The sequence below is a fragment of the Gracilinanus agilis genome, chromosome 2 (assembly GCF_016433145.1).
Source record: "Gracilinanus agilis isolate LMUSP501 chromosome 2, AgileGrace, whole genome shotgun sequence".
NCBI classification, from domain to species: domain Eukaryota; kingdom Metazoa; phylum Chordata; class Mammalia; order Didelphimorphia; family Didelphidae; genus Gracilinanus; species Gracilinanus agilis.
Window position 1 is genome coordinate 579,969,631 of NC_058131.1, and position 11,888 is coordinate 579,981,518.

Genomic DNA, 11,888 nt, shown 5'->3' on the forward strand with positions numbered 1-11,888 from the left:
TGAAATTGCCATAACATGCTACTTATTGGCTATTTAGCTCCAGCAGAAAAATAGAAACTAGCTCCAGCAGCCCCATAAAGGTGTAGATATGACTTCTACGTATTGCCTTAAATAAATGTGGTTTATTTTACTTAAAAAAAAAAGAAATGGTAACAAAAACCCTCATGTTTTATCAGCAAAAATAATATATACTAATATTTATGTGTATTAGAGAATTTATACAAAAATAGAAATGAAAAAATAAGATCAAGATGCAATAATGTTTGACCTTATAATCAACAGGTTGCCACTGCAGTTTATTGAGTATGGTAGGTGTATAGAGATGGAGTAGGGTACAGAGAGAGTTGAGGCAGGGGAACTAAATAGGAGACTATTTTAATAATCCAGGGGAGAGGAAATGAGGACCTAAACTAAGGTGATACAGTATGAGTAGAGAGAAGAGGACAGGTGCAAGATGTGTTGTGGAAACAGAATGAACAAGATTTATTGATTGAATAAGTCAAGTGAGGGAGAATGAAAATTTGAGGTCACCCATTGAGATTTTGTGCCTGGAAGGCTCAAAGGTGTCAGAGTAATAAAGAAGTTTGAAAGGGATTGTTAGGGAAGGGAAAGCTAATGTAATGAGAATTGCAATGCAGATCAGAACCCATCCATGCTGCTCAAGCTGCCCACCTAAGACTAGCAGTATCCAAAACATTTGTGAATAAAACTCAAAAAAGGAAAGCAGATACACATAAAATGGTGAAACTTTATCTATACTTCTATAATGCTCTATTTTTTCCATTCAAAAAAGGATCATAGATTTAAAGATGGAAGGGTTCTTAAAGGTTTATAAGACTCTTAGATCTAGAGCTAGAAGGGAACTCAGAAGCTATCTTGATCAATCACTCATTTTGCCAGTGAAGAAATTAAAACCCAGAGAGTTTCAAAGATTTGTCCAAGGTCACACAGGGCAATGGAATTCAAACCCAGATCCTCTGACTCTAAATTCAACACTCTCCCTTGTACCACAATACCTTCTTAGATTATAGAGAACCACAAAGAAAACAATAAGTACAAAAAGATACATATGATACAACTCTGAGTGTACTGATGATTGGTTTCTGCCAGCCAGGTATAGGTTTTGAAAGGAGTTAGGAGTCTTCATTAGAAGTAGATAGAAGAGTTCTGGAGAAGATATGAATGAGGATACAATCTGAAAGAGGATGACACTCGACATCTATGGATATGGTGATGCACATTTCTTTTTTTTTTTTAGTGGTTTCTGGCTCATCATGATCTCTCTGGACTCTAGTCTTATCTTTTTGCTCTTGAGAAAATAGATTCTTGATATTGTATCATTTTGATTTCTAATATTGCTCTATAACATTTCTTTTCAAGCCTTTTGCACATTCCTTTGTCTTAACAATAATGGGAATGACCTCACATTCCTCATCCCAAAGCAGCTTCCAAAATTGGGTTAAGATTGAGAATATAAGCTCCATCTTGTCTAGTAAACAAAACTAGTTTTGTCCAAATATGTCCAGAGGTGCATGGCCATGTTCTTGATTTCCTCCATTAAGATGAATGATGGAAATCAAACTCATGAGACCTAACTTGATTTCTCCATATTGATCTGAATTTTGGAATACTGTGATAAGGCATATGATTTCCCCCCACCATCATGAGGAGATCAGAGAGGGACAGGAAAATGTTAGCCTATCTCCTCATTAAGTATCCACCAATTAGTGATATCTTGGCCTATCTAAGAGAGGGCTGAGTAATGAGCTTTCAGAATTGGAAAGTGTTTCAAGACTCTGGATGAATTATCTTTGATCATCAAGAGAGCTCATGGACCATTAATTTATTGCTAGATAATCAATAAATGTATTTTTCTTACCTGGTACCTAGTATCTCAGAATTTTGACTTGTCACACTCTTGAACTTCATCTGCACATTCTCTTTTACTTCACTTGGTTTTCGTGGTAAGCAAGAAGCCTGCAAAAGTATATCAAGACCAAGCTAATGATCTCCTTTGCTTATTAGTGATAGAGGATTTGTCACCTTTGGACTCTACCATTTTATCCCTAATAACCATTTCTACAATGAAGTAGAAATGACACAGGAGGATAATGTTGGTCTGCTGAGTCAGATCACATCCATACTAGAGATGATATAATCTTGAAAGCAATGGTGGAGATTGCTTTCTTCAGAGGGAGAAAATGTCCCAGAAAAAAATTTTTAAAACATAGGTAATATTGAGGGCAATTGGATAGCTCAGTGGACTGAGAGCCAGGCCTAGAGATGGGAGGTCCTGGGTTCAAACGTAGCCACAGACACTTCCTAGCTGTATGACCTTGGGCAAGTCACTTAACCCCATTGCCTACCCCTTACCACTCTTCTGCCTTGGAACCAATACATAGTATTGATTCTGGGGTAGAAGATAAGGGTTTAAAAAATATAGGCAATATTCTTTTTAAACCCTTAACTTCGGTGTATTTTCTCATAGGTGGAAGAGTGGTAAGGGTGGGCAATGGGGGTCAAGTGACTTGCCCAGGGTCACACAGCTGGGAAGTGGCTGAGGCTGGGTTTGAACCTAGGACCTCCTGTCTCTAGGCCTGACTCTCACTCCACTGAGCTACCCAGCTGCCCCAAACATAGGCAATATTAATGAACCCAAAAGACAACTGAGAAACCAATAACCATTGACCAACATCTAATTTCCAATTTTTATAAAATCTTTATGAGAACATATATATGAGTATTGAGAGGATAGGAGATGAGAAGGGAAACTGACAAACTTTCACAAATATTCTCTAATTATAGACCCCCAGTTTATTGAATATAAAATCCCATTGTGTTTATTATTTATTGATGATAAAAAAATTAAGTTTTTTGATTTGTCAAAGCAAAATGCAGCCTTAAAGGAGGAACTTCTCATATGCTTATTAAAATCATACAAGATTTATCAATAAATGCCAACACAGAGATAACTGTTCAACAAACAAAAGCCGTGATTACTGATGTAAAGTGAAGCATAAGACACAAATGTATACATTCATTAAAGTTGCTTTATATTGTCATGGAAAATGAAGCACTCTGGTGGCTCAGTGGATAGAGTGCTGGCCTGGAGTCAGGAAAAAATCTGAATTCAGATGCTTACTGGCTGTGTGACCCTGAGCAAATTACTTAACTTCTGTTTGCCATAATCCACTGCAGAAAATGGGCAAATTGCTCTATTATATTTGCTAAGAAAACTCCAAATAAGGCCATGAAGTCATAATTGAAGGCCTGATCAATAACAAAAGTGCTTTATAAATGACAATGATGATAATATCTTTCACATTGTCCAAATGGAAAAAGTTCCATATTCATGATGAAGTCCTTCAAATGCTCATTTGAGAATGGTATGACAGTCAATTCTACAAGCATTAAATAAAATTCTATCATGTGCAAAGCACATGCGCAGGGTACTGAAGCTCTTGAGACAGCTAGGTAATATAGTGGAAAGAAATGCTGGGCTTGGAGTCAAGAAGATCTGAGTTCAAGTCCTGCCTCAGACCCTTACTAGCTGTTGTTTGTCCTTTATTTTCAAAGAGGATCAATGGCATCACAGGGTGATATCTTGACTTGTGCTTGAATTGGATTTGTGAGTCAGAGTTGTGCAAAGTCATCAGCCTCATTCTTTTTTCCAGAATCACCAAAGTCCAGTGGCAAGTCAAAAATTGGGAAGACTGTTGATGGTCAAGGATGTAGTGGATGACACTGACATTTGATTTCTGATCAAGCTCTAAGCATCCCAGAATGCCTGCTTCATTTGCCTTCATGGCCATTGGAACAAATTGTTCTCATGTGCCCATTTCACTGGGATAAACTTTCATGTGCTTGGGATAGAGAGTGCCATAACTCACCAATGGGTTTGAGGTCTGTTGGTCACCTTCAATCTTCTTAAGATCACCTGCTGAGATGGTTTTATTGAGGTGTGCACACCGCATATGCTACAGCTTCTTGGAGCCACAAGTGTGAGTTGGATGAAAGGTGGAGACCAAAAGGTAGATGAGCAGCCCTGAAAAGACTTGGCAAGCCCTCACATCAAAGGTATTAGTCCTCTCCAAACACCCCATATACCCCTACTAGCTGTATGACTCTGGTTAAGTCACCCAAATTCCTTTACCTGAGTTTCCTAATCTGTAAAATAAAGAGATTAGAAGCAGTGATTTCTAAGGTCCCTTCTCAAATCTGTGATTACATGATACAAAAACGAAAAGCAAAAGCATTCTTGGCACTTACATTTTCCTCAGAGTATTAAACACTAAACAGATAAATAAATAAATGATCATTTGAGGAGGGATAAAACACTAACAAGTAAGGAAATTAGGAAAGGATTCCCTCTAGGGTGGCACCTGAGTTGAGCCATAAAGGAAGCTATGGATTCTGAGAGGCAGAGGGGAGGAGGGAATGGGGGACAATCTGTGCTAATGCACAAGGGGCTAGGTTTTGTGTGGATCAGGGCAGAGGCAGAAATTCGAGTCAAGGCACAGTAGATAGATTTCTTTTTGACTTGGTACATAGAGCATTGATAGATGAATAACATGAAGTAAGACTGAAAAGTCAGACTGGATCTAGACTGTGAAAAGCTGAGGAGTTTGTTTTTTATCCTGGAGCCTAAAGGGAGCCCTGGAAATTCTTGAACAGGGGAGTAATGATCAGTCTTATGCTTTGGGAATATTATTTTAGCAGTTATTTGGAGGCTGGATTGGAGAAAGAATAGTTTGGAAGCAGGGTGACCAATTAGGCAGCTTTCATAGTCCAGGAAAGAGGTGATGAAGGCCCAGGTTGGTGGCTATTTGAATTGAGAGAAGAATGTTGTACGAGCCAATGATGCTAATGAGATATGTATTGCCTAGTGTCAAATTTTAAATACCTGCATTGTTATTTTTATAGTTTTTTAAAAATCATCTTCCTTGGCACCCCAACCATGATATATCTCTTCTTTGTTCTTATAATAGTAATTTTTTAAAACTCATCTTTATCTGTGTACATGTATTAAGTAGAATGTAAACTCCTAAAGGACAGGAATTATTTCAATATTTTTTGTGTGTCCTCAGGCCTAGGATAGTGCTTAGGATGTAATAGGAATCTAACAAAATTTTTGTTGAATGAATTGAACATTTGATCATTGAAGTTATGGGAGAAAACAAGATAGCCAATGGAGAGAATTTAGAGGGAGAAGAGGGCTAGGACAAATCCTCAGGAAAGCACTCACATTTGGCATCAGAACAGAAAGGGTTTGCAAAGGAGGTTAAGGAATGATCAGAGAGAGAACACAGAATATCAAATCGTATGATAGCACTGAAGAATGAGCCAATGAAAAAATATTTTTAAGTCCTTATCATGTGTAAAGTACTGTGCTAAGCATAAGGAGAGGAATATAAAACAAGACTCATTCTAATGAGAAAGACAATACATATAGCAAGTTTTGATTGCAAGACAGATTGAAGGTCTCATGGTCCTCAGGGCACAGAAACAAAGCATATGATAACACCATCTTCATGTCATTTCCACGGAAAATATTTTCTGATGTTGAAACTTTTGACAGTGCCAAGATGGCTTTTATGGCTCTTCAGCTTCTGAGAATAAAACATATGAAACTAGCAATCCTTTTCTACTTGATATTTGTCTTTACTCAGGTAAGGGAACTGAAAATAATGGTGATTATTTTCAATGCTGTGGGCTTGGAAAAGTAGAATTTGGGCCATCGTGATTCCTAGGTTTTCTCTCTATTACAAAGGCACAATATAACCTTAAATTAAGGATCTCCAACCTGTAGACATGAATCCTAATTTATTTCCTCCTCATCTTGGAATGACTTGTGGAGTAAGAGTTGGCAAGGGGATGTAGATCATGAAATTACTGAGCTTCCGAAGTGTAAAGAGAGAAGATCTACTATGTGGTGACACAATGGATAAGAGAGCAACTCTGTTGCTGCCTGTTTCCTTTCCTGATTGGAAATCTACTTCCAACTCCTATCTCACTTCTTGCCAAAGAAGATGTATAGTAACAGCAAGAACTGTTTTTAGAAAGCTACCCTATTAAGCTTTGGAATCTATTAGAGTAGGGGGCCCACATTTTCAATAAAGAGATCTCTTGTCCAGATTTAGAATAATGTTAGTCTAATAAATGTTAGAAGGATCCCTGAATAATGTTGATACCAAGTTTTGTGGGTATTTTTTTTCTTTTGGCCTGAGTTCTTTCTACTGCCTATTTCTTATTATAGCTAAGAGATTTCTTCTACTATTTATTATAAGTCAGAAGAATGAATTTTATCTCCCCATATATTTCAGTGTTACTGGTTTTCACCAGTATTCTGCGCTTGTATTCCATCAAGTGGGATCTCAGCTCTTTTGGCTACTATTTGTTATTTAACCGTGCCATCACACTTGGGAAGGCATCAAACCACACCAGTTGGTGGCTTTTGTGCATTGTGTATGCATTCAAGGTGACAGAAGGGAAAAAATAACCTAGACATTTCGAGCATCCAGAGAAAAGAACTTTTAGCAATCTGTTAGCCTAAAACAAAGCCAGAAATAATGTAAATAATGTGATTATTTCCAGTATGGACACAGGGCATGCTGTAATGGATCAAGTTAAAGAAAACAGCTGATGAAAGGATTTATGGGGATCCTTGATGGGAAGTTGTAGCTTTTAAGTAAAGTACAGCTGGAAACCTGCTCCAGATTTTCTTGTTCTGTAATTAAAAGTATAAATGTTTCAAGCAGAATACATCCTATTAGTAAGATTTTAGGAAACAAAAATTTAATTTATTCACATTCGATATGGTCTATAAATGCCACCATTATATGCCTTCCACTGGCCTTTGATTAGCTATGGATTAATAAAACTTTTATACCTTCTTTGTCAGCCTCATTTTGAACTCTGTTTTTGCATACTGTTACTATTAAATAAATGAATTAGTGTCCAGAAATGTGTCATGCATATTACCTAGCAGCAGGAAGCGTAACACAGTGGTCAGCTCCCCAGGAGCGTTATAAATCCTAATGCGTTCAGTAACCTGCTCGTGTGGACCTATTAAAAGCATGATGATTTAGTGAAGCAGTATTTGTGCTTAACAATGGAATTTTAGTTAATTCAAAACAATGTAAATCATCTCCAATTACAGTATTTGAATATTCACAGTGGCTACACTTGGAGACTATGTACTGTTGCCAGGCTTAAAAAAAAAAGAGAGAAGAAGAAGAAGAAGTAGGCATTGCAAAGGTTGACTGGGGCTTCTTAGCCAGGCAGGTCTAGGAACCATATGTGAAATGAAGCATCGGCATTGGGGAAACATGTTTATCTGGCGCCACTGGTGTGCTCTATGGCAAAGCAAATGAGGGCACAAGAAACTCAATTGGGCGAAAGATTTGACAGGGCTACAGAGGCATCCTTTGACGCTGACAAACTCAGATGGGAATGATCACTGTGTTGCTGCCGCTGGTGGGGGTGATGAGGTGATGCTGGGATGTGCAAGTTCCTATAGGCTGTTAGGGAATCCTTTGTTGTTGTTGTTGCTGCTGCCACCGCCAACGCTTCAGATATCAAAGTTGTTTCAGATCTGTGTCAGTCACTCCTTCAGACTGCTGCCGAGTCCCTCTGGGGTACAACAAACTCGTTTTTGATGTAGACTCTTTCATGCTCAAGGTAGCATCTGAAAGGGAAATCATCAAGATGCTAGTAGCAGAGTGACTATTGGGCAGCTCACGAGCCAAAGCCATAGGTCACTGGCAACATCAGCAGACTTGGGGTCAGGGAGATTTGTGTCTATCAGGCAGCCAGCGAGTGGGCTGGCAGCATCCCCTACATTTTTAGCAAGGTGAGGCTGGAGTAGAGTAGAGTGGAGTTGATTTTTATTCAGGGCATTTATTCTGGGAATTGTGGATTTGCTCATTTGGAGACAAATCACAGCTATGGGAGGCTTAGGAAAAAAGGCAAGTTGGTCCAAGTTCATCATCTCTATTTAGTGAAAGAATTGAATCTGGAGAGCTACTTGTACCTGGCACGATAGATTCTTTGTAGTGCAGCAGAAAGAAAGTTGGATTTCGAGGGAGCAGCCATGGATATGTCTACTTGTGTGACCTTGGGCATGTAAATCTCTCTGAGTTTCAGGCTCTGAGACTGACCTATCAGTAAAATGAAGGGGTTATATTATCCTAGGCAACTTTTGATCCAGTCAAAGCACTGTTGAGTTTGTACCCCCAAAGAGATCATAGGGAAAAAGACTTGTACAAAAAATATTTATAGCTGCACTCTTTGTGGTGGCAAAAAATTGGAAAATGAGGGAATGTCTTTCGATTGGGGAATGGCTGAACAAAATGTGGTATCTATTGGTGATGGAATACTATTGTGCTCAAAGGAATAATGAACTGGAGGAATTTCGTGTGAACAGTAATGACCTCCAGGAATTGATGCAGAGTGAAAGGAGCAGAACCAGGAGAACCCTATACACAGAAACTGAGATACTGGGGCACAAACCAATGTAATGAACTTCTCTACTAGCAGCAATGCAATGATCCAGGACAATTCTGAGGGACTAATGAGAAAGAACGCTACCCACATTCAAAGGAAGAATTCTGGGAGTAGAAACACAGAAGAAAAACAACTGCTCAATCACATGGGTTGATGGGGATATGATTGGGGATACTGATTCTAAACAATCATCCTAGTGCAAATATTAATAATTTGGAAATAGGTCTTGATCAATGACACATGTAAAACCCAGTAGAATTGAGTATCGGGTATGAGAGGGGGCTGGGGGAGGGGAGGGAAAGAACATGAATCTTGCAACCATGGACATATATTCTAAGCTAATCAATTGAATAAAATTTTTCAAAAAAGAAATATATTATCCTAGGCAAGTCACTTAACTTCTGTCTGCCTCAGTTTCCTGGACTGTAAATCAGAGACAAATATAGTACTTACCTCCTAGGATTGTTGTGAGAATGAAATATGATTAAGTTTGTAAAGTGCTTAATAGTAACTAGTGCATGGTAGGTTCTTAATAAATGCTTATTTCCTTCCTTCCTCTCTAGAAATCTCTAAATTCTCTTTTAGTTCTAAATCTGTAGTAGATGCTTAGTAAAGCATTTTGAACTGAACTGTTGTACATTTTACTGACCATTTGCAAACACAAACAAAATAGTATCTATAAACAATATCATACCATCTTTGAAGTCAATGAAGGGCTGATTAAATGCTCTCAGGCCCCTAGGTTGTGTGGGCTTTATTTTGCATTGCTTAGAGGTTGCCCAGAGAACCTTATATCTCTGCCCAAGCAGAAGATGCAAAGTTCTTCCCTACTCTGATCTTTATTTATTTAAAATATTTCAGAGTGTGTCCTTATTAGACCCCAACATAGATTCAGCACATTCTGTTTAATGCTAGCATTTGTGTCAAAAGTATAATGGAATCACAGGTTCTCAGATCGAGAGTTGGAGAAAACCTAAAAGTCATCCAGCCCAATTCCCTGATTTTACCTGTGAGGAAACCAAGGCCAAGAGAGTTAAAACTTGTGCTTTAATTCTTGAGCTATTTTTCATTTGGAATCTGGATAATGTTTCTTAGCCCTAAAATTCAGTAGTTCTGTATAATATTCTAGCTAGCATGAAGTGGCCAGAAAACAATGCAAGGAAGGTCTGAATTTTGATGGAAAAAGAAGAAAAAAAGGGGAATAATTAGCTTTAATTAATTGCATTTTCCTAGCAATCCTTGCTTGAAAGTCAGAGTAGCCCCTATTTCCAACAGCAGAAAAATATCAATTTTTAATCAAGTACTATACCTGAGAGAAAATGAGGAAAATCTGCTATAAACAAAGCCTGTATCAGGTTGCTGTCATTCAGTCAGTTCAGGCATGTTTGACTCTTTGTGACCCTCTTTGAGGTTTTCTCACCAAAGATGCTTGAGTATTTTATTGTTTCCTTTGCCAGCTTGTTTTACTGATGAGGAAACTGAGACAAAAAGGGCTAAGCAACTTTCCAAGAGTCTCATAGTTAGTAAGAGTCTTAGGCTTGATTTGAACTCAGGAAGATGAGCCTTGCTGATTCCAGGCCCAGGACTGTATCTGTTGTGCCATTTAGCTGCCCAAGCCTATTTTAGGCACCCCCAAGTAACTAGTGCTCCAGAAATGAAAAGAAGGGGTAAAAAAGGAAGTTGCCACATAAGATTTCCTTCTGATGGCATTAGGGTCACCAGAGCTACTAACAAGAGTTGATTTCTAGTAAGTATGGAGGGCATGGGCAAGGAGAGAACATGGAAAATTTATATTTCTGCCACTAAACAGTAACATCTATATATGAAGAAAATGAAAGCTGCACTTTCAGAAAGGAAATGAAGGAGCTGGCACAAATCTCCACTCTCCAAGTCATGGGGAAGAAACATTCTTTCTTGAGAAAATGGAAGAACTTTAATTGGAAATGAAGAAGAAAGAGCAGTTGGTGGAACAGAGAATTCTAAACTCTTTCAAAAAGTCTGTAGTAGAAGCATATGGCCCAGAGAAATAAGGGAGAAAAAGTAGGCCCCCTGAACATCTAGAGTGAAATAATTGGCATAAATCTTCCTCATGGAGAGGGGAGCTGGACCCTTTCCGAAGGAATCAGCTTCTTTTGCTCCAAAGAATGACACTCCTTTACTTCCACTCCATTTACAGTGAGTGGAAGGAGAAACAAGTAGTGATGGTTGGTGACTGAGAAAGCTATTTTTTTTTCTGAACATAAACAACAAAGAGGTCTTTCGTCTTTCTGGGGCACGTACCTGGAACATGAAAGATCTGCCCATGGCTTATCCAGTGTGACCACAGACCACATCAGGGGATTCATGTAGGGACAAAAACCAGAAAGAAATTTTAAAATATTGCTAAGTGAGAATTATGAAATCCTGTGGAAGACAATGAAAACTTGAGGACCATAAGTAATGTTTCCAACATTGTTACTGATTAGAAGATAAAGCCATCAGGAAAGAAAGGAGAATTTGGAATGTGAATATCTGTTGAAGAAATGATGCCTGAGAACAGGATTTGGATTTAGACATATAGATAGATGATTAATAGACAGATGGATAGAATAGCAAAGAAAACCAATGTCACTGGACCTCAGGGTAGGTGGAAGTAAATAAGGAGAAAGCAGATCGGAAAGGTAGGAAGGGACCAGGTTATAAAAATTTGGACAAACAATAAATAATTCTCCAAATCCCCAAAGCCCTGACCTAGCAGCAATGTAAAAGAAGGTGCATTGTCTCCTCTTTAATTAAGTAAACAACTCTTTTAAAATTGGAAAGTCCAAAATGAGGCAGAATGATCAGAAGTGAGGTTCAAGAGATAACAATCCAAAAGGGAATATAAAGTAGCAGAATACATAGCCAGTTACATTTGTATAGCTTGCCAATTTATGTGCAGAGCTGGGTAGTGCTGTTGATAGAGCTCTGAGTCTGGAGTTAAGAAGACCTGAGTTCAAATCCATCATCATATACTTCCTAGCTATGTGGCCCTGGGCAAATAAATCACTTAGTTCTGTTTGCCTCAGTTTTCTAAAATGGGGATAATAATAACACCTACTAATAGTTTTTGTGAGGATCAAATGAGATAATATTCCTGGAACATAGTAGGCAGTATATAAATGTTTATTCCTTTCTCTTTCTCCCAGTGTAGCTCTTCTGCCTTGGAGCTAATACACAGTATTGATTCTAAAATGGAAGATAGGAGTTAAAAAAAGAAAAGAACCATCTCTTGGGGAAGATTCCTCTGTCGTTAGTCCATCTTAGGACCTGTTAAGCTGTATCATACCTTTGAATAAAGTTGTACACAGCATAAATTCTCCACACATCACCTCCCATAACCCCCATTGTAATATGGTCCAAAG